The sequence below is a fragment of the Sphaerodactylus townsendi genome, linkage group LG10, assembly GCF_021028975.2.
Source record: "Sphaerodactylus townsendi isolate TG3544 linkage group LG10, MPM_Stown_v2.3, whole genome shotgun sequence".
NCBI classification, from domain to species: domain Eukaryota; kingdom Metazoa; phylum Chordata; class Lepidosauria; order Squamata; family Sphaerodactylidae; genus Sphaerodactylus; species Sphaerodactylus townsendi.
The window spans coordinates 69,703,905-69,722,974 of record NC_059434.1 but is presented as its reverse complement, the minus strand read 5'-3'; the positions used below and the strand labels follow the sequence as shown (position 1 = coordinate 69,722,974).

At 41.0% G+C, this 19,070-nt stretch overlaps 1 protein-coding gene and 1 long non-coding RNA gene across 2 annotated transcripts in view; one reads left to right on the top strand and one right to left on the bottom strand.

Moving 5' to 3' along the window:
- The window catches only part of STPG2 (sperm tail PG-rich repeat containing 2), a 255,436-nt gene that overhangs the window by 19,267 nt on the left and 217,099 nt on the right, over positions 1–19,070 (bottom strand). The window lies entirely within an intron of this gene.
- LOC125439687 lies at positions 10,492–18,618 on the top strand. Its single transcript, XR_007245562.1, has 3 exons — positions 10,492–10,703; positions 13,279–13,330; positions 18,434–18,618. It is a non-coding gene; the product is annotated as an uncharacterized LOC125439687 (long non-coding RNA).

The following is a 19,070-nucleotide window of genomic DNA, read 5'->3' as shown; positions in this document are numbered from 1 at the left end:
TCCTTTCTTTGTCCTCCTTCAACCTGTTCCAACTGCTTCTCTTTCTGCTCCCTCCTTAGACACTCATATCCCTTCCGGGGCCTTCCCCTTTCTTTCTCCCTTTTTCTCTTTTGGGTCTTCTCAATCCTTCATCCCTACTAACATCACTTCTCCAGCTGGCCACAAGGTGTGCTAAGTGCAGTGGAAAGATAAATATGTGCTGCTGGATGAGCCAACAAGAGAACATTTAAACCCATCATTTCCCCTTGGTTCTTTGTCAATATGCTAAAACTGTCCAATTACTCCACCTTGGAAGGTCAGGTATCTCTCTACTAATCTTCCCACCAGATTTTGACAGCAGTTACCTTCAAACTGCCCAGTCAAATTCAAACTTTGTATCTTGAGCCAATCAGATTCCTGGGAAAGTGGGTTTTCTTGTGTAGCTATGGGACACTTCCCATAAAAGAGACCATTCCAAGGCTGTGGAAGGTGTGCCAGGTTGTATATTCGTCCCTAAAACTTCCCAATTTTCCCCCTTCTCTCTTTTATAAAATGCACCCTCTTGTTGGTGTGTACAATTGTTTGGGGAATCAGTTCTCAGAAGCTTAGGGCAGATTCCATTTCTATTCCTTTTTAATTTGTATACAATAAAGTCATATTTTTATGTATTTACAACCACTCTCTCTATTCTCTTTCATCATCATTTTATTTTGAGGTACCCCTACCAAGATCCACGCTGGTCGACACAGGCTACAAAGTCTTGTGTTGGTCCTTTCTGGAACCCTTTTGAAAGCCAATTTCCCCTTCTCCGGACCCACTTTGGGTAAAATACTGCAAAATCAATGGGACCACATTAGAGAAAACAGGTCACTGAGCAGCCCATGGTGTTGATGTGCTATACACAAAAGAAAAAAAGTCAGAGCTTTGGTGGAGGCATTCAAATGACAGCCTATATACAGCACAGTCTGAAAAAGCTTTACCACTTAAATCATATCATAACACCCTTTATGGCAGTGCATCATAATTTTCTGGGGCTGACAGAATGCACATAAAGTTTTAAGCAGTATTTAATGAAGATGACACATGAACCACACACAGAAAAGCAATATTAATAAAAAATGTCTAATGTATTCTGACATCACAATACGACTCTTCAGTTCAAAACGTTTCTTTCAGGAAATAATATATAGCTGAGGTCATATCAATAAAGCCACATGATATATTATTGGGAGGTGGTTGCTTTCATACTCTTGGGGTATGCCATTTCATAGACAGCTCTAAAATCTCAACAAACAGTAGTAACACACGGCTGATTTACACAGCCATTTTTAGCACATAATAACTGCAACCACCGTATGAGAAATGGAAGGCATATTACCAACCAGGAATCCTTGGCGGAGCTCTCTCATCACAAGACATCAGTACCCATCAATGGAGACACACTTTTCACATCTGTCTAACACTGAAGCCAATTCTGTGAACTACTGGCAATGTGTTCAAAAGTAGCTTTAAGAGGATTTTCATGGAAACTAATTGAAATCAATTACAGTAATCTAAACTTTTACATGTAGCCTTCCAATTAACTTATGTGGAAAATTGATACCCAAATTGTAAGTTATAACTAATGCGGAAAATTGATACCCAACTTGTTACTTGAACAGCATCTCTTACAGGTGAAGAACAAGAACAGCAGTTTCAAGGTAAAAGGGGACTTTTTGAGTCTATTTTATACTAATCCTGGTGCAATATATCTTTTCTTCCCTGGAAGAAAAGATGGAAGGAGGACAGGTAATTTTATGTATCCTATCCAAAATACAGAAGGGCAGGACACTAATCATATACTACTAGTAGTGATACAAGACAGAAAGACTGAACTATTCAAGGGCAATAATAAAGCAATAATTTACACATGGCACTCCAATAAAAACTATTCACTTCACACAGTCATAGTGTTCAACTGTATGATTTTAAACTAAATGCCCAATTAACACTATTTTTAACCCAAATTGTGTTCTTCCCATGTGGCTGTCCTGAGAAACCAATTCAAAGATCACATATATGATGTGTTGCTCAAAGGGAACAAAAATAGGATAAGAGAAAAAGAACCTTTAGCTAGCTGGGGGATGCAGAAGGAAAACCAGCTGATCTTAGGACAAACTAATGGGAATCAAGAACTAAGAGTTGGAAATGGTAGGACAATATGGAGGGTCAAATCTTGGAAGGGAAGCACAATGAAAGGAAGAAAAAATTCTCTGCCTGAAGCAAGGTTTGGGAACAGAACCAACTACCAGATTGAGGAGGGGAATCCTGTGATTTCAGCAGCAGAAGATGATCTGAAAACAGAAGTAACTATAAAAATGGAGGGCTTGACATACCCTTCAAATGCACATGGATTTACCTCGATTCAAATAGGGGAAACAATGCTAGTCACCAAATCTGGCACAAAATTAAGCTTTGGGACAAAACAAAAGGATCTGGCTGGTAAGATTTCATTTGAACACTGATTGGTGCCACTTTAGGATCCCAAGCCCCATTGCTACAGGGTCAAGATCCGATACGTTATAGGACAGTTCAAGTTTTCTATTTTAAAGGGTACTAGGCAGAGGTGGGATCCAGCAGGTTCTCACAGGTTCCCGAGAGTAGGTTACTAATTCTTTGTGTGTGCTGAGAGTGGGTTACTAATTGGTGATTTTGCCACGTGATTTTTGCCTTAGTTACGCCCCTCCTCTCAGCAGTAGCACGCAGAACTTGAAGCAGTCTAGCAGGAGGTGCACTGGCGTGCGTGGCAGCCTGCGCCTGCGTGCATTCGTTTCCCGCCCAAAGACCGGCACAGTGACTGCGTCCTTGCCACAGCCACGCCCAGGAATGCCCCGCCCCCGGAATGCTCAGCCACACCCTCGTTGTGCCCAGCCTAGCCCAATGGCGCTACACCACAGTTTGAATCCCACCACCATGGGAACCTGTTACTAAAATTTTTGGATCCCACCACTGGTACTAGGAAAGAAGAAAACACCACAGATCATAATTTAACAAAAGATAGAAAGAGTTCCAGGGTAACATAATAGGGATCAGTAAGAGTATGATTAACAATGATTGAATTAACACTGGAGCCAAGAAAGACTCAGTTCTGCTGACAACAGCCAGGAGATGGGTTGATGGCTTGTTCTGGGTATTTGAATTACCAAGAAAGTCTCTATTATGAAACAGATCTTGGGCATTTTGGTTATTATTCGCCAAATTTGGCCATGGTTTTGAGGTGCTTTGAAAGGTCATACAACGACCTTTGAAGTGCAAAAAATACGAGCTGTGGTGGAGGTACAGGGCTACAGGACAATAAAATATCAGATCTCTGAGGTATTAATAAAATATGTTTGAAAAAGTAAAACTCTTCAGTTATTGTACTGTGTTCAGAAACAGTCCCCATACTCCTGCCCTCCCTGCATGCCACTGCTCTGTTTCCCAACTCTGTTTTGGCTTCAGACAGGATTGTAATAATTTTGATTTTTGGCTACTCCCTCCTGATGCGTGTGATTCTTGGCATTTGGCTATTTGGTGTGCTTGACCCTGCTTCCTGGACTCTCCCACTGGCCTGTCTGTGTTTGAGCACTGCTGAGCATTTACCTGCTTGGACTGTCGTAGGGACGACTCCCAGCCTCTGAGTCAGTCGTGGGATTCAAATAATTTAACAACCAGTGCTGGGATCTGGGGGGGATGGGGGGCAGCTGAACACTTCATGCCCAAATGGCAGAGGCGTAGGGAGGGAAAATGGAGCCTGGGGAAACACCTGCTCCAGGCACCCCCTCATCGCGCCCCCCTGCCCCACTTACTTGAGGCGGCAGTGGTCCCGGGCATCCTGGTGGACCAGGCCTCAGATGGCCGAGGGGCACCCTGCGGCAGCCCTGCCAGGCTTCCCATTCAGCAGCTCCACCGGTTGAGCAAGCATCCTGAATGAATTCTGCTGGCTGAACAAGCAGCCTGGCGAGGCGGGGGGGGGGCTGAGGGGGAAAGGAGGAGGGGTGATTGGCTCGGCACCTTAAGAGTTTAGGCAGGACTCACAGTGGTGGGATTCACCATTTAACAACTGGTTCAGCTGAACGGGTCCAAACCGGCTCAATCCCACCTCTGTTCTGAGTCTCTTCAGTGCTGGTGTTGCCATGGCAGCACGCCAGCCCTGCCCAGCCTCCACAAAGGTCCAGGAAGTGGCAGCAGATGAATTCACAATTGTACTTAGATCTTTTGGTGGAAAAGAGAATTTCACATGTTCAGCTGTATATGCACCAAATGTAACATGAGAATTATTCAACACACGTTAAAAATCCAGTGTACACTCTACACTAATTGTGTGTACATTCATTGATACTCATGAAGAGGGCTATGATCAAAATAGATATCTGGCTACGTGAGATCAAGTATAAAAAAGAGCTGTTGGATATAGATTTGAATTTAACATCTGGTAATATGGCAAGTTTTGCTAAAGAGCACTGACTAGATGAAGTTACTACATTGTATCTACCTTCTGTCATAAGTGAGTATATAGCCAACCATGAAGATAACTATGATTTATTGCTTAAATTAATAAACTTTGCCTTCAAAAGTCAAATGTAAACATCAAAATGCAAATGGATAAGCAAGAACTCTTTCCAATATAAAACTTTAAACAAGAACCAGCGAACAAGTGGGAAATTCTATGGTAGCAGGCCAGAACTGAGCTAAGCATGCCTAAAACGACTAAAATATATTTGCATAAGTGAACCTAAATCCAATTTGGATGGTGGCCAAGAATGAAATACACACACCACTCATTGTGGCTTATCTTCCTGAAAAACATGGGGATACTTAATTAGTTAAAGACAGCTACTAGGAATTTTAAACATACAGTCATCAGTGTTTCCATCAACTGAGTAGGCTCTGAGTACGTACAGAAACCTTTGCTGAAGACAGTGAGGAACTGTGCGAACCACTGATGAGAAACTCTCACAACTGCCATTTTAATTCCCACCTTCGCCTTGGTACATTATGAAAGGGTGTGAGGGAAGAGGGGAGGACTGGAGCGGGACCATTTTGAGTAATGTTGGATTTTGATTGCAAAAGTTTCCCCGGGGCCTAGGAAACAATATTACCAATCCTATGCCATTTTTGAAGTTCACTGCCATTGTTAAAGATGGAGGGAGGGATCAAGCATACTAATATTTATAACAAGAGAAATTTGTCTTCTTCCTTTGAGAGAAATAGCTAAACTGGTACCATTTTCAATGCATTTATCAGACATTTCCTCCAGAAACATATACAGCTAGGTAGAAATTAATTCTTAATTTGGCATGACTCTCCCATCAAAGGTAATTACCCTACATGCTGGTATCAAGTAAATAATATTTAATGCAACATGATGAAGTAAAATACACAACCAATTGTGAAAGCTCCCCCCCCAAAAAAAGTTACACTCCAAATTTGCTTATATGCAAAATCTGCAATGATAATTACTTTAATTATTACTTGGTCACATTTCAAAGGGAGTAGAAAATGTTTGTGTTTTTCAAGTGCAATCCCACAGGAAATGTAGCATTACAGTTCTCATTTCATGCCCTGAATATGCATGTAGGATAAAACACTCCTCTGGAACTGAGATAATTTAACTCAGTCTGTTGCAGATCTGAAAAAAAGTACTGAACTCCTGAAGAATGTTTGACCAACCTATTTACCTGATTATTAATTAATTCCAAGATATTTTAAAATACTAACAATGTATGGCAATTTAGCTCTACTCAGGCATATCTTAAAGATATGCTGGTGACTCCCAGACTCCTTTCTGGGTTTTCTAGCATCACTTAAAGGACCTTGTGTATGCTATGGCCACCACTCCCCATGTTATGTCATTCTCTATAGTTTCTCCCTGCCCTCAACTATTACTGCTGGTGTTGGCTGCTGAGGGATGACTAATGCCTTATCCTGTATCATGTTCCTGTGTGACCAATCGGGTGAGTGGCTAGACACTTGCTCCTGAGTGCATGAGGAAGGGGTGCTAGAAGTATACCCCTCTCCCTGTGTTGCTGATCAGCCTTTTGCTGGCCAAAAGCTGAGCCTTACCGTGGTCCAAACCCATGTCTTCCATTTCTGACAAGGGTGCTTTTCTCCAGTGAGCTACTGAAAGGGTGGATGGATCTGGGATACTACAGTTGCATCTCTCCCTCTTGTTGTCCTAGTGTCAGCCTCTGCCTTGTTTGTCAAAAGGTTGTTACTCCTTAATCCTCTCGCTTCTGCCCATTCCTAAACCTGTATGCAAGAGAGGTCTTGGGAGTTCTGTCAGGATTGTCTCTGCCAAACAAGCTACAAACATGTGAGTGGAGATCTGCCTTTCCTGTGTGCCTGCAAACCAGGAAGAAGATTCAAAGCCAGGATTAATGAACTATTTAAAATCTGGTCTGGGATCAAGTAATAATCCACAGGTTGTTAAAGAAGAAGAGTTTGGATTTATATCCCCCCCCCTTTCTCTCCTGCAGGAGACTCAAAGGGGCTTACAATCTCCTTGCCCTTCCCTCCTCACAACAAACACCCTGTGAGGTAGGTGGGGCTAAGAGAGCTCTGAGAAGCTGTGGCTAGCCCAAGGTCACCCAGCTGGTGTGTGTGGGAGCGCACAGGCTAATCTGAATTCCGCAGATAAGCCTCCACAGCTCAGGCGGCAGAGCGGAAAATCAAACCCGGTTCCTCCAGATTAGATACACAAGCTCTTAACCTCCTATGCCACTGCTGCTCCTCCTAAAGTGCCCCAATTTGGAATGAATAATTGGTGGTTCTTTAAACCAAGAAGTGTTCAACCTCAACTTTTCATAAGACGAAGGAAGATGAGAGAGAAAGCATGCAAACATATCCTCGGCCCAAACAAGCTGGAGTTCATCCTGCAGCAAAATTTTATGCAGAGATTGGCAGACAAAGGACAATCATAGAGGTTATAACTGAGAAACAATCACATCCAATTAGTGTTCTTGGATAGACTTGTACACTTCTTGACCTCCATATTTAAAAATGCATCTACACATTCAATGGGGCCTGGATAAGTACAGTGGAGATGAAGGGTACATATCTGTATGCAATTCAGTGTCCACATCTGCTTTGCACAGTGATATCCCAAGCTATTATTAATTTAGTTATCCAAGGATTATGATTTAAGTTTTGGATGTAATGTAGAGTGACTAGTGACAGCTCAAGAATCAAGAAAAATTATTTGGATACACAGAAGTGCAGTTCTCTCCATTCCTGTTTAAACCAACAACTCCCCCTCCCTTTATTATTATAAAACTTTCAATGAAAAGTACATTTGTAATTAACTTTGAAGCAAAGTTTATATTCATATAGAGAATTTGATATCCTCAGGAAAAAATATCAGTCATAGTTTTAGGCTACAAACTGAAGGAAATCATAGCGCAGGAAGAAAATATAGCACTATCTGAACTTCCTGTTACTTGTGGACTGCATTGCATTATAGAGATTTAATTACGTCCAAGAAAGACACTGCTAAAGGATGACTTGAGAGTATGAATCCAACAGCGCTAAATGGAACTGCAAAAAATGAGAAAGAAATAAAAATTGACTGACAGGGCTAAATAGACTGGCCTCCAAGCAAACTGTACAACATAAGTCTCCTGGGAGACTAACTTCAAATCACCTGTAAAATGCAAAATCATATTTCACAGCAGCACTGAGTGTGTCCATTGGAAAGCAAAATTTAGTATTAGAGGCAAAACAGCCATGCAATGGAAGTGGACTGATTTGGCAGTGAGCCACATGCACTGTGCCTCAGGTACACATGGAAGATACCTTTTGCTGAATGCTTCCTACTCACATACAAATCCAAACACATGAGTGTTTAAAAAATCTTGCACCCTGGATCAGGTCACGAGTGACATCCACCACAGGCTTACTCTCCCTTGTTTCCTAATGAATAACACACTGACATTATTCCAGAAATAACGGCACTAGAGTCAGCTAGGCCCGTAATTGCAACAGGGGGCAGGGCACGGGGTAAGAGCTTCGGAAGGGGAGCATGCGTGTCCCTGGGCTGCTGAACAGCTACGGCTTACCACCCGGCATTAGCATGCTGACGCACATGGAGCAAGCTGCCTTTATAGGGCAGCACGCAGTGGCCTTGGCCTCTTTCAACGCCTTTGAGGCAAACTGACCCACCCTCCTGGAAGGGATGGGACATTTTAGTTTCTTGTCGCAGTCCTGAGGGGCGGTTTGGGCAGAGGAGTGCATAGTTTTGGGGGAGACTGGGCTTGCATGCCGGACCTCCCCATCCTTGGGGGCCTCCATAAGAGGCTTGGAGAGGGGAGGGCTCGGGGAACATGCCTCTAAGGGCCTCTGCAGGAGAGCCCGATACCCCAGATGGATGGGCCACAAAAGGAATGGGGTGGAGGCCCTGTGGCCCACGAGATAAGTACTCCCTAAAATAGGGTGAAGCCGGGATCAGCCGGGGAGGCTGACTGCCTCAGATCATGCGCTCCTCCTGCTCACCCAGCTCCGCTTGTTAAGAACTATGTAAATAAAAAGGGCTGCGGCCCTATTTCAATTAAAGCCGTGTCTGTGAGTTACTTGAGTAGCCTCTGCACATCTGCCGCAAAAGTTTATATAGCATACTGACTTTTAGGCAAAGATAAGAAAAAAGGTTAAAATATAAAAGAACAGAACATTATGTTGAAATTTAAAAGAAAAAACGTTAAAACACACTCAAGTAGCAAGATACTGTGACAGCTTGATCTCCAGTGGTAAATTTGTGTTTCTACTCACTGTTGGTGCTGGTTTGCGGTTCGAGCACATAGCTGTTATCAACAACAGCTGCCACATGGGACCCTATGGTCCTTTTGGACACAGAACTGGATACATGGCTCAGAAACTTAATTCTGTATGGTACAGTTGATTGATTGCAAAACATAAAGGAGAAATGGAAGCCAATCTTGCACTGTCTGTATTGGATTCAGCACTCTGCTTTAGATTTAATGTGGCACCCTAAGGCTTCCAAGATCAAATAAATGTGAAAAGCATCCATACCAATAACCGAGAATACCATTACTTACTCAAATGATCCCAAACATTTAAAATTCAATTAAGGTCGGTGTATCGTCAATTAAAATTTCATCAAGGCTTTCACTATATTATCTTTCCTGACACGCAAAGGCTGTGATTTGAATTTTAGCAACAAAAAAAACCCCCAACCCCTCACATACTGCTATCAAGGAAACCGTATCAAGTGCTGATTAGATCTATGAGGATATACATTGGATACAGATTTGAATCTATGGCGTCTTATAAGATAAAAAGGATATTTTCTATATAAATCTGCATTTCACCATTTTGAAAAGGCTCGTGGCATTCAGGACCATATTTAAAAATACATTTTAAAGTACCACTGAATACCAGCAACTTTGGCAACTGAATGTGAGCTTAAAATGTAAAACAAACATAAAATAAGTGAATCAGACCAAGATCATTTTTTTCTAATTCTCAACAATGGCTTATTTCTAGGAACCATGAGGATAACAGCTATCCCCTTTTTTTATCCACACCACCTGGTAATTAAAGTCAGCAATAGCTACTGACAGTGCCAACTATGGTTAGCTATCCCCCTTTATGAGCAATTAAAAGTCAGACGTTAAAAGGCTTCTAAAAGACACTGATTAAAGGAACATAACTCTACATATTCAAAAGACAGAGTGGACTGCAGATCTTTCCCTCTTCATCAGATGTAGTTTATTACTCCCACTGCAGTTCGGGAATCAAATTGGCAGCTCCCTCAGTCATCAGAACTGAATACAGGGGAGTGCTAAGCAATGTATCTCTCAGGACTTCGACAGCTTCCTGTTGAAACTGCCATCAATACATGAGGGAGTGGTGTGCTCCCTTTCATTCTGTTGGAAGTGAAGGACTTTACACTGTTTTCTGCCTCAGTGACAGAGGGGGTCTGATCAGTGAGTAAGAAAGGTAGAGGGGGTCAAGAGGGGGCACCTTTTCTCTACTGCACTGACACTATCCTTTTGACGTGTAAATTGCTACTCTTATGAAACTTCCTTCCTTCCCGTTTCTACTCAGCTCTTCACCATTTGTGTACACACTGTCCATCTTGCACCATGTGTGCAGAAAGATGCAGACAGCATCTCTCCCCATCCAGCTAGACAGATCAGAACAGAGAACCTATCTCACCACTTTTCTATCCAGAATGGAGCTCACTAATAAAGACTCCTCTTATTAGTGAGAAACTACAAGATTCTTTTGTTGCCAGCACACACCCGCAAGGGTGAGCTTCACTGTGTTTTGCCTCAGTGCACTGTGCTGTAATGAAAAGGTATCTCTTACCAGAGAGAATTACCAACATGTTCATCCTCTGCAATATGTTGTGTCTTGCCTGGAGTGATATACTTCAGCACCACTCTTTCTGCCAAATAGAAAGGGCATGTGAGAGAAGGTTCTTTCTATTCTTGTCTGGTCCATAGATAACACTGATGGCATTTGCAGAAGTTAGGATTTTGTTCGGCGGTGAGTAGTGGAGTTTCACTGATCTGTGGAAGTGGGGAATACTTGACAATTTTTATAATTTTAGCCGCAAGAAATTAGAAGCTTTTTCAGTCTTAACTCTGGATTATGAACATGTTTTATATGGTACTGGCTTTCCCCCAAAATCCCTGTTGAGAATCTGTGGGAAGTCTTCTCCAGGGACACTTGACTTCTACAGTCAGGTGAGTGGTGTGGGGAAAAGGGCCTTTTCTGCAGTTGGGCTCCATTTATGACACACTTCCATGAGGAAGTCTTGCCCACCTCCTTTTCTTGTTTTTTGGGGGTGACAGGAGAAATCTGTTGTGTTTACTTGGGATTTTGAGATGTAAGTTCTTTCTTTCCTGATGTTGCTTGCCCATGAATATTGTTATATTGGTATTGGCTTTGATTTTCATTGAATTGTTTCGTTGTTCACAAGCCACGTAGAATCCTATGTTAGAAAAAAGATGGTGTGAAGAAAGATTGTTCCTTAACAAATAGCAGGTGTGAAAGTGAGGTTCTAATGTGAGCAAAATTTTCTTCCTGTGCACATTACAGATGATAAAAGAAACACTCTTTGTCACTAACACGTATGAGCACATTTGGTCAGTATAATCATCAGCTCACATTGTGGATGGATGACATCAAGTGGCGCTCAGAGAAATTATGAAAGATTGTTAAATTTATGGATGAAGGAATATGATCATTTCCTATTTATGTTTCAAAAATATACACAACGTTCAAATTGCCCCCATCTTTGTTTATTCTGGCGTCTCCTCTGGGTCTGAGCAAACCCAATTTAAAAAATAAAAAGGGAATAATTTATGAACTGGGAATATAGTGAATGAACCATTTTTAAAAATGTCTCTTGTGAAAGCGTGCTTATTCTCAATATCAGTGGGGGGGCCTATCAGAGAGGGCCTTTTCTTGGAACTGGTTCTCCTCTGGTTTTCTTGACTCTCTCTGAGTATCCATGTAACAGGATAAGAATATACAACAGTAATGGAGAGGCTAATTCTCAAGGTTCTCATGAGAATTGGTTAACAACTATGGGGACCAGATGGGTCCCAGCCTTATATACTCCTCCCCGCAACAGAAAGATGCTGTGCATGAAAGATTCAACTATCTTGGGTTCCAATCTTCAATAATGGAAGTGACAATGAGAATAAGACCCATTCTCTACTCCTGAAGTATAAACTTTTTTGTTCTCTAATATAAAAATTAGTCTTGACTATTCAAAAAAGGCTGGGGAAATCATTTGAGAAATAACCTTTAGACATTCTGATCATTGTTATTAATACAGGAACTTCTTGCCCCATGTGGTATACAATCCAGGCATTTCATATTCTGTGAGACATAAGCAACTTTTATTAGGCGAACATCTATTCGAGTGACAGGCAGCTTCTATATGATTTGTAAAGAACTAATCACATTGGCACCAAAAGCATTATGTGTCATCATATAATGGTAAGATCACATCTGATAAGGAGATGGGGGGCAACCCATGATGTAACACATTCTGTGATCTTATCTGTAAATTGTTATTTTAAAAGATACAATATAAAAGTTGCTGGAAAGTATAATCCACAGCAAAATGAGATTTTTTTTAAACAAACAAACAAACAGTCTCGTAGCTTTATGAGAAAACGTGCTGCTAGATTTGTATTACTGAAACCCCTCAGGAAGAAATCTTTATTACAGAGGGGGGGAAACTTGGATTCTTCCAGGATGCATGCACAAAAAAAGGCCCGTCCGCTTTCTTCAATATTATTCTCCTTCAAAGCAGAACTTATCAATGTAGAGGCAGTGATTTTATTATATGAGAAAATTTTGATAAAATATTTTAAGGGATGTCTTGCAATAAAGACAGATAGAACAGATATTATCGCTTTAAGTAGAAATCCCAGCTGTTTGCATTTTTAAAAAAATTCTGCATTTAACTGCATATAACAAATTCTGGGCAGCCTGATCTTGCCCTCCATCTCTAAAGCTGCTATTGTGGAAGAGAATCTCTCAACGCCCACCCATCCCACCCTCACCCCTCGAGCTGTTAGGCACTATATTGAGGTAAATAGGATGAAAGCCTAAAGTGAAGCCTGAGGAGAACAGGATTTGGATAGAAGGCAGATCTCAATAATGTATAATGCCACACTCCCCATACCATGTATTCATTATTCCAAGAGAAAAAAACAGACAAGCTTTTTAAAGATTTTGAACATACAGTTTCTTACAGAAGAACCAGTCAGAGGAACAAATCATATTATCAGTTTGTATGTGCACTCGAAAAAAGTCTGTTTTCCTTTCTAGAATAGAATAGAAGGCAGCATTTTCCATGGCCACAATAAAAAAAAGAAGCATACTCCTGAAGTCATTACTGAAAGACCAGGCTATAAAGACGAGGCTGCAGTCTTTGCTGCTGCTCTGTTACATCTTCCTGTGGTGATCTTTGCAGCTGACCTTTCAAGCCCAGCAGCAGATGAAGGTCCTCTCTTCCCCCCCCCCCCACCCCAATAAAAAGCAATGGAGAACAAAAGACCTTTTGGCTCTGCTATCCGAGCAGTATCATGTGAAACCATGGCTGAATGAAATTAGCAATGGCCAGTGTGAGTGTCCAAATAAAGGTTACTTCTCTACTTGTGTTAGAAAACATCATGCCGGGATCGGAAATCACAGTTTGAATCTGGTTTGTCAACTTCAGTTAGTCAGCTGTGTTTTCAGAGGGTGTATGAATGTGAACATCCTGGTTTAATCTTAGCGTGTTTCCCTTTACTTCAACAGAGGTCAGGGATACCTATCAAGTCGCTTCATAAGAGGCAGGTAAAGAATGAAGGTGAGGAAACCAGAATGTTGGATTCACATGGGAGCAAAACCAAGCCTTAGCGTTCGTTACTATGGTTTATTTTGATGGCACTGGACACCAGGGATTGTGAACTCTGGTTAGCTCAGTTGTGCTTTATCAAATGTTAGGATAGACATTCTCTGAATTAAAGACCTCCACATTTCATGATGCTCATATTTATTTATTTAGGGGGAAATTTTATCCTCTGGCTTTGTACTAAAATAGCACTTAAGAGACAGTGTGGTACAGTGGTTAAGGGCAGGTGGAATCTAACCTAGAGAACTGGGTTTGATTACCCACTCCTCCATATGAGCAACAGAGTATTATCTGGTGAACCAGATTTGTTTCCACACTCCTCAAAGGACAGGAGGACATCTTGCTTGGGTGTCTCCCACCCCTTCCTTCAGGGAGGAAGGAACACATTTTTGCCACTTCCCATCTCCTTTAGTGGTAGTCACCCTTTCTCAGTTCGGGTAAGTCCAATATCAGTTCAACAGCTTGAATAGAACTAACTGTAATTGGTGTACAACAAGGAGGAGACATTTAAAGAATACAGAAACAATAACTTGGGGAGGGCCATGATGTCCTCCTGTCCTCTGAAGAAAAGGACCATTCATAAGTATCCAACAGTCAGTTCTCCCTCTGAGGCAGGAGGACATCTTGTTTTGGGCCTTCCAGAGCAGTGTCCCTATCTGATGGGTGGGTCATTGTCTATATGTCTACTTCATGTCGCAGCACTCTTTGTCTGAAGGCTGCATCAGTTGAAATATATGTATGTGATTTGTAATGTCTAACAATATAGAGACTGTTGACGAGTTTGCAGCTTGAATATTTCTTCCACCAAGGTGTACTTAGCCAATGCCACATTAGTTTCTGACTAAATGGGCAGTGATTCCTACTGGTGCAACCAACTAGTGGGTTTGAAAGTTTCAATTATCCATGCCTGAGTGGAGGTTATAGTGACCCTGGACCTGTTTCCCCACATTCAGTATGCTAATGGAACCAAAAGGAATTCTGACTTACTAATGAGGCTAGTCCTGATGATACTTAACTACCCTTCTAATATCAAGATTGTGCCACAACTCTCCATAAGACATATTGGGTTTATACATAATGAAGGTGAATAATTTTCCTCGTTGATGTGAAATCTGGGCAACATCTTGGGTTCCAAAGTGGGATCAGATCGAATTGCTATTTGTCCTTGGAATGCTCACAACCCCAGTTGATGGAGAGATATTCCAGCTCCGCCATCCCTCCAGTAGAGGAACATTTTTTTCTTCTGACATAGGCTGTCTGAAGCGGGCCATAGAGAACTGGTGCTGAATGAAGCCACCAACTCCAACTGTGTAGTTGCTTTGTAGCATTGTAGTTTTTTTGGCAGAAAATTGAAAATCTGCAGTAAAGCCAAATTGCAGGAAGTAATTTCTCTCTCCTACCTCTCCTAAACTCCCTAACTCTGCCTGGGTGCTGAAGATAGAAAGAGAAAGAAAGAAAAGAAAAGGATGAAGGAGAAATAGACAATAAGGAACAAAATGAAGATTTTTAGAGTACGCAGAGGAAAGTTAGTATAAGACTCAGAGCCTATGCCCAACGCAGCTCTCCCTGTCTGAGGCAGGAAAAGAACTATGGAAGGGTGACTCCAACTACAGGACACAGGAAGTGGTAAAAAAATTGTTCCTGCCTCCCTGAAGGAAAGGTGGGAATCACGCAAGCAAGATGTCCTGCCTAAGAAAGAGTAAGTTTCAGATAGCCGGCGCAAGGTTAACTTAGTCTTCCATCCTTCTCAGATCAGTAAAATGAGTTCTCAGCTTGCTGGAGGTAAAATGTAAATGACTAAGGAAGGCAATGGCAAACTACCCCATAAACAGTTTGCCTCCTAAAAACTGCAATGTGATGACCTAGAAATGTAATGACCCGGTACTTGAACAGGGGACTACTTTTACCTTTAACAATGCAATATTTAACAGAGTAACATTCTTCAATAGGCCTGGAAGGGCATCATTCAGTTTCGGTTTGCAATGTTAGATTTTTAAGTAATTTTAAGTTCAGTTTTGTGCAATTTTTCATTATCTTGTTCCATATTCTGAGCAGTTTTTCTAAGACATGCTGTTCTTTAATATTACTTGTCTATGTAATAAACATGTGTATTATTTCAGAGATACCAAAGCACCCATAAGCCTGCAAGGCTGTTTGCAGTACTGTTCAATTTCAAAAATAAGTTCGTGCAAAAGGCATCAAATAATAGCAAAGGCAATATCAAAATCTCCCAGGATTACCATGTTAAAAGGCACAGGAATGCTCATGGCCTTATTAGAGCACATGCTGATAGATACAATGTCAAGGGTATCTCTGAACAAGAGAGAGAGTACATTGAATTTTGCGTACAGGGAAATATGTACTTTACTCGACATTGCACGTTTGCACTTCCCGACAGCTGGATTGATCTCCTGCTGGAAACTTGTCCTTAGAGGACTCAATACAATATGCAGATCAAGCTACTGAAAAATCAGACCCATATAACCCAAGCTGCCATTTACTCATGGATGTCAAATATTCCAGAGTATTGAAAGCCCCATTCAAACTGTTCCAGTGCTTTGACTTCAAAGATTGGACTAGTTATTAAAAATATTTTCACAGTAGGTAATTGTGCAAACTGACAGTCTGGCTGAATCCATTACAGAGGTGTTGAGAGAGGAGGTGGATGGGAAATAGCTCCCTTTTACAGCCATTGTGTACAGGTCATTCTCTCACACACACACACACACACATACACACACACACACTCCCTCTCACCCCCTCCCCACCCACCCCACAGACAATCTGTAATTGCTTTTCAAATTCCACAGGGATGTGTATTTTTTTAAGAAAAGATATTATTCCCATTTGGAGCTCAGGAATGGGTTCCATACAGAGGTGGGATCCAACCAGTTCTCATCACTTCTCTAGAAGTGGTTACTAATTTTTTCTGAGTGCCGAGAAGGGGTTACAAAGCAACCTCCCTGCCCAATAGGGACTGGAGGTGTGTGTGTGCGGCGGCGCCACTGTTTGAATCCCACCACCATCTGAACCTGTTATTGAAATTTTTGGATCCCACCACTGGTTCCATACCAATACTTTGGAGTATCCAGGTCCCCCATATTGTTTCAGAATTCTGATTCATCGCTTTGCTTTGTTTTCCTAAATTCTAAAAATTGCAGGAGCCATTATTTTCCATTGTGTGTGCGTGTGGGGAGGGGACTCTTTCTGAAGGGCTGCTGGAATCACTGTCATTCAAGCAAATGAACCTAAAATTGCTGGGAGACAAGTCCTGTTTATCTACTAAAGTCCCCCCAGATGTCAAGTGAATTGGATCAAGAGCTCCAATTCCATGAGCCCCTGAACAGGGTACCCCCAGCCATCCTACTGATCTCCATTGTTTCCTAAGGGGCAAACATTCCACACTTTCACCAGGGCAAAGAAGCCAGAAGCCAAACTACCCCAAAGCCTTCAAATGTAAATGGAACCAGCAAGCCTGAGAGAACCATTGTCCAACCAGATATTGGACCATTGGACAACCATTGTCCATCTGTCTTGGAAAATCCACCACCACCCCCAGCCCACACACACACACACACACACACACACACACACACACAAAGCACAAATAAAAATTCAAATGCACAACAGTTATAAATTCTACAAACCAAGATTATCCAGCAAAACAGTAAAAGCCTTTTAAATCCTTTTAAAAAAACAGCACAAAACAAAACCAAGGAAAAGTATTTTTAAAAGAATCAGAAAGAAAACTGAAGTCCCCCTATCAACTCAACAAGACTAAAAGAAAAAACAGAGAAAACCTTGAAATAATATTTTAAATACATTTTCAAACAAGCAGCAAACCAGTTCTGGCACAGAATAAGGAGAGGGTCTATCCAGGCAGGCAGCAGAAAGCAGCAGAATTAAACCAGGGCACAGACATACACACAGAGGCACACTAACATTCCAAAAAATGTGCCCTGAAATGGAGTCAGGCTGCATCCTCTTGGAATATTAACTAAATCAAGAAAAATTCAACCAACTACTTAGCAGGGATTTAAAAAATCTCACAGATTCAAATTCAGAATGTAAGAGTTCAAATATTAGTAATTAAAATTAATCAGCTCCAAAGCCCTGTGAAATTATTTGTGGATGTTTTCACTGAAAGCTAATTGTAAGGGGCAGAGCTAGATATGTTTTCCTAGGGAGGGAATTCTACAGTCCTGGGCCTTCACTGAAAAGGCCCTGTTCCATATGGCAACCTCTATTGAAGGAATACGCTGCATGAATACATAAAGGATACTTTAAAATGTACGACTAAAATGCAAATTGTGAATACAACAAATATAGGGTTGCAATTGTATAGTATACAGGTATGCTTATTGGACAGCTATGAGTGGCTACAGTCCTACACTTGTAAAATCTGGCATTTATTCTCTACATGAATGAAATGGTGCTCAGTCTTTGGAACACTCTTCCTACAGAAGCCCAGCGTGCTTCTTCCTTGATACCCTCCCATTTCCAGGTGAAGATGCTTTTATTTCACGCAGCATTTAACATCTAGATCTTAGTAAGCAGCAATTTAGGTTTTGTGGGTCCATTTTATTGTAGTCTTGATTTCATGAGTTTACTGCATTTTATTGGGTTTTATTGAGTTTTACTGTTATTGGATTATTGTATTACATTGGATTTTATTGTATTTTGTAAGCTGTCTTTAATATGTACTATAGAAATACTTGGATGTACTACAGAAACATATAAAATATTTTACATACATACTTAAATGTTTAAATAGGAACAAGAAAACGGACATCAGTAGATCTATAATAATCAGATCTAACTATTATATTGGCCGATTCCCATGTTGTATAATAAATCAATCATATAATTTTTTAAAAAACCTAAATTATAGTCAAAAATATATTCTCTAGGATGCCTGTAAACACTTCCACATGCGTGCTTTTTTTCAATATGAGAAATGGTTTTGTATATACTGCTTTAGAACAATACGACAGTTAACACAATCTTTTTGGAGTTAGGCCAGAGAAAAATAAAATTCTGTCTCCAAGAGTTTTGTAGCGTATCTTGAACAGTACCTTGTTCTTCCACAGGAAGGAAAAGTCTAAGCTACAAGGCAAAAACACAATCAATAAGAAGAGCTCCATGAGCAACCAGTAGCTGAAAAAGTCTTGAGAATTTTCTATTTATTGTTAAGGAAATAGCCAATGGAAATGATAAAGGTGTTGTCATCCTCAGAATAAAGAATCTGCTATTGTGATAAACGAGAAATGTGTTTCCTACTAGGAATGAGGAGACGACTATGATTTGAAATGAATAGTGTTTCTTTGTCATAATGAACTGTGTCTACTGCCAACCTTCAGAAAGCTTAATTTATCTCAGTTACCAAGAGTGCTTTCATACAAAAGTGCTTCACAATATTAGTATAATTTACATCAAATGCTCTTGAGAAAATTACTTAAATACAATTTTCTAAGTCTTTTCATACTATGAACTGAGCCACAAAAGGGGGGGGGGCGACACTTTAGGATGCACAGGCTACTAAAAATACTGGTCAGAAAAGGCAAAAATATTATTTTTCAAGTAGCCATGGTATTATCTTTTGTGTAGCTGGGTTATCGTTTTTGTTCCTTTATGGTACTAAAATACTGTGCAAGTGAGTTCACACAATCTGTGCATTATTGCGCTCTTTCGGGAA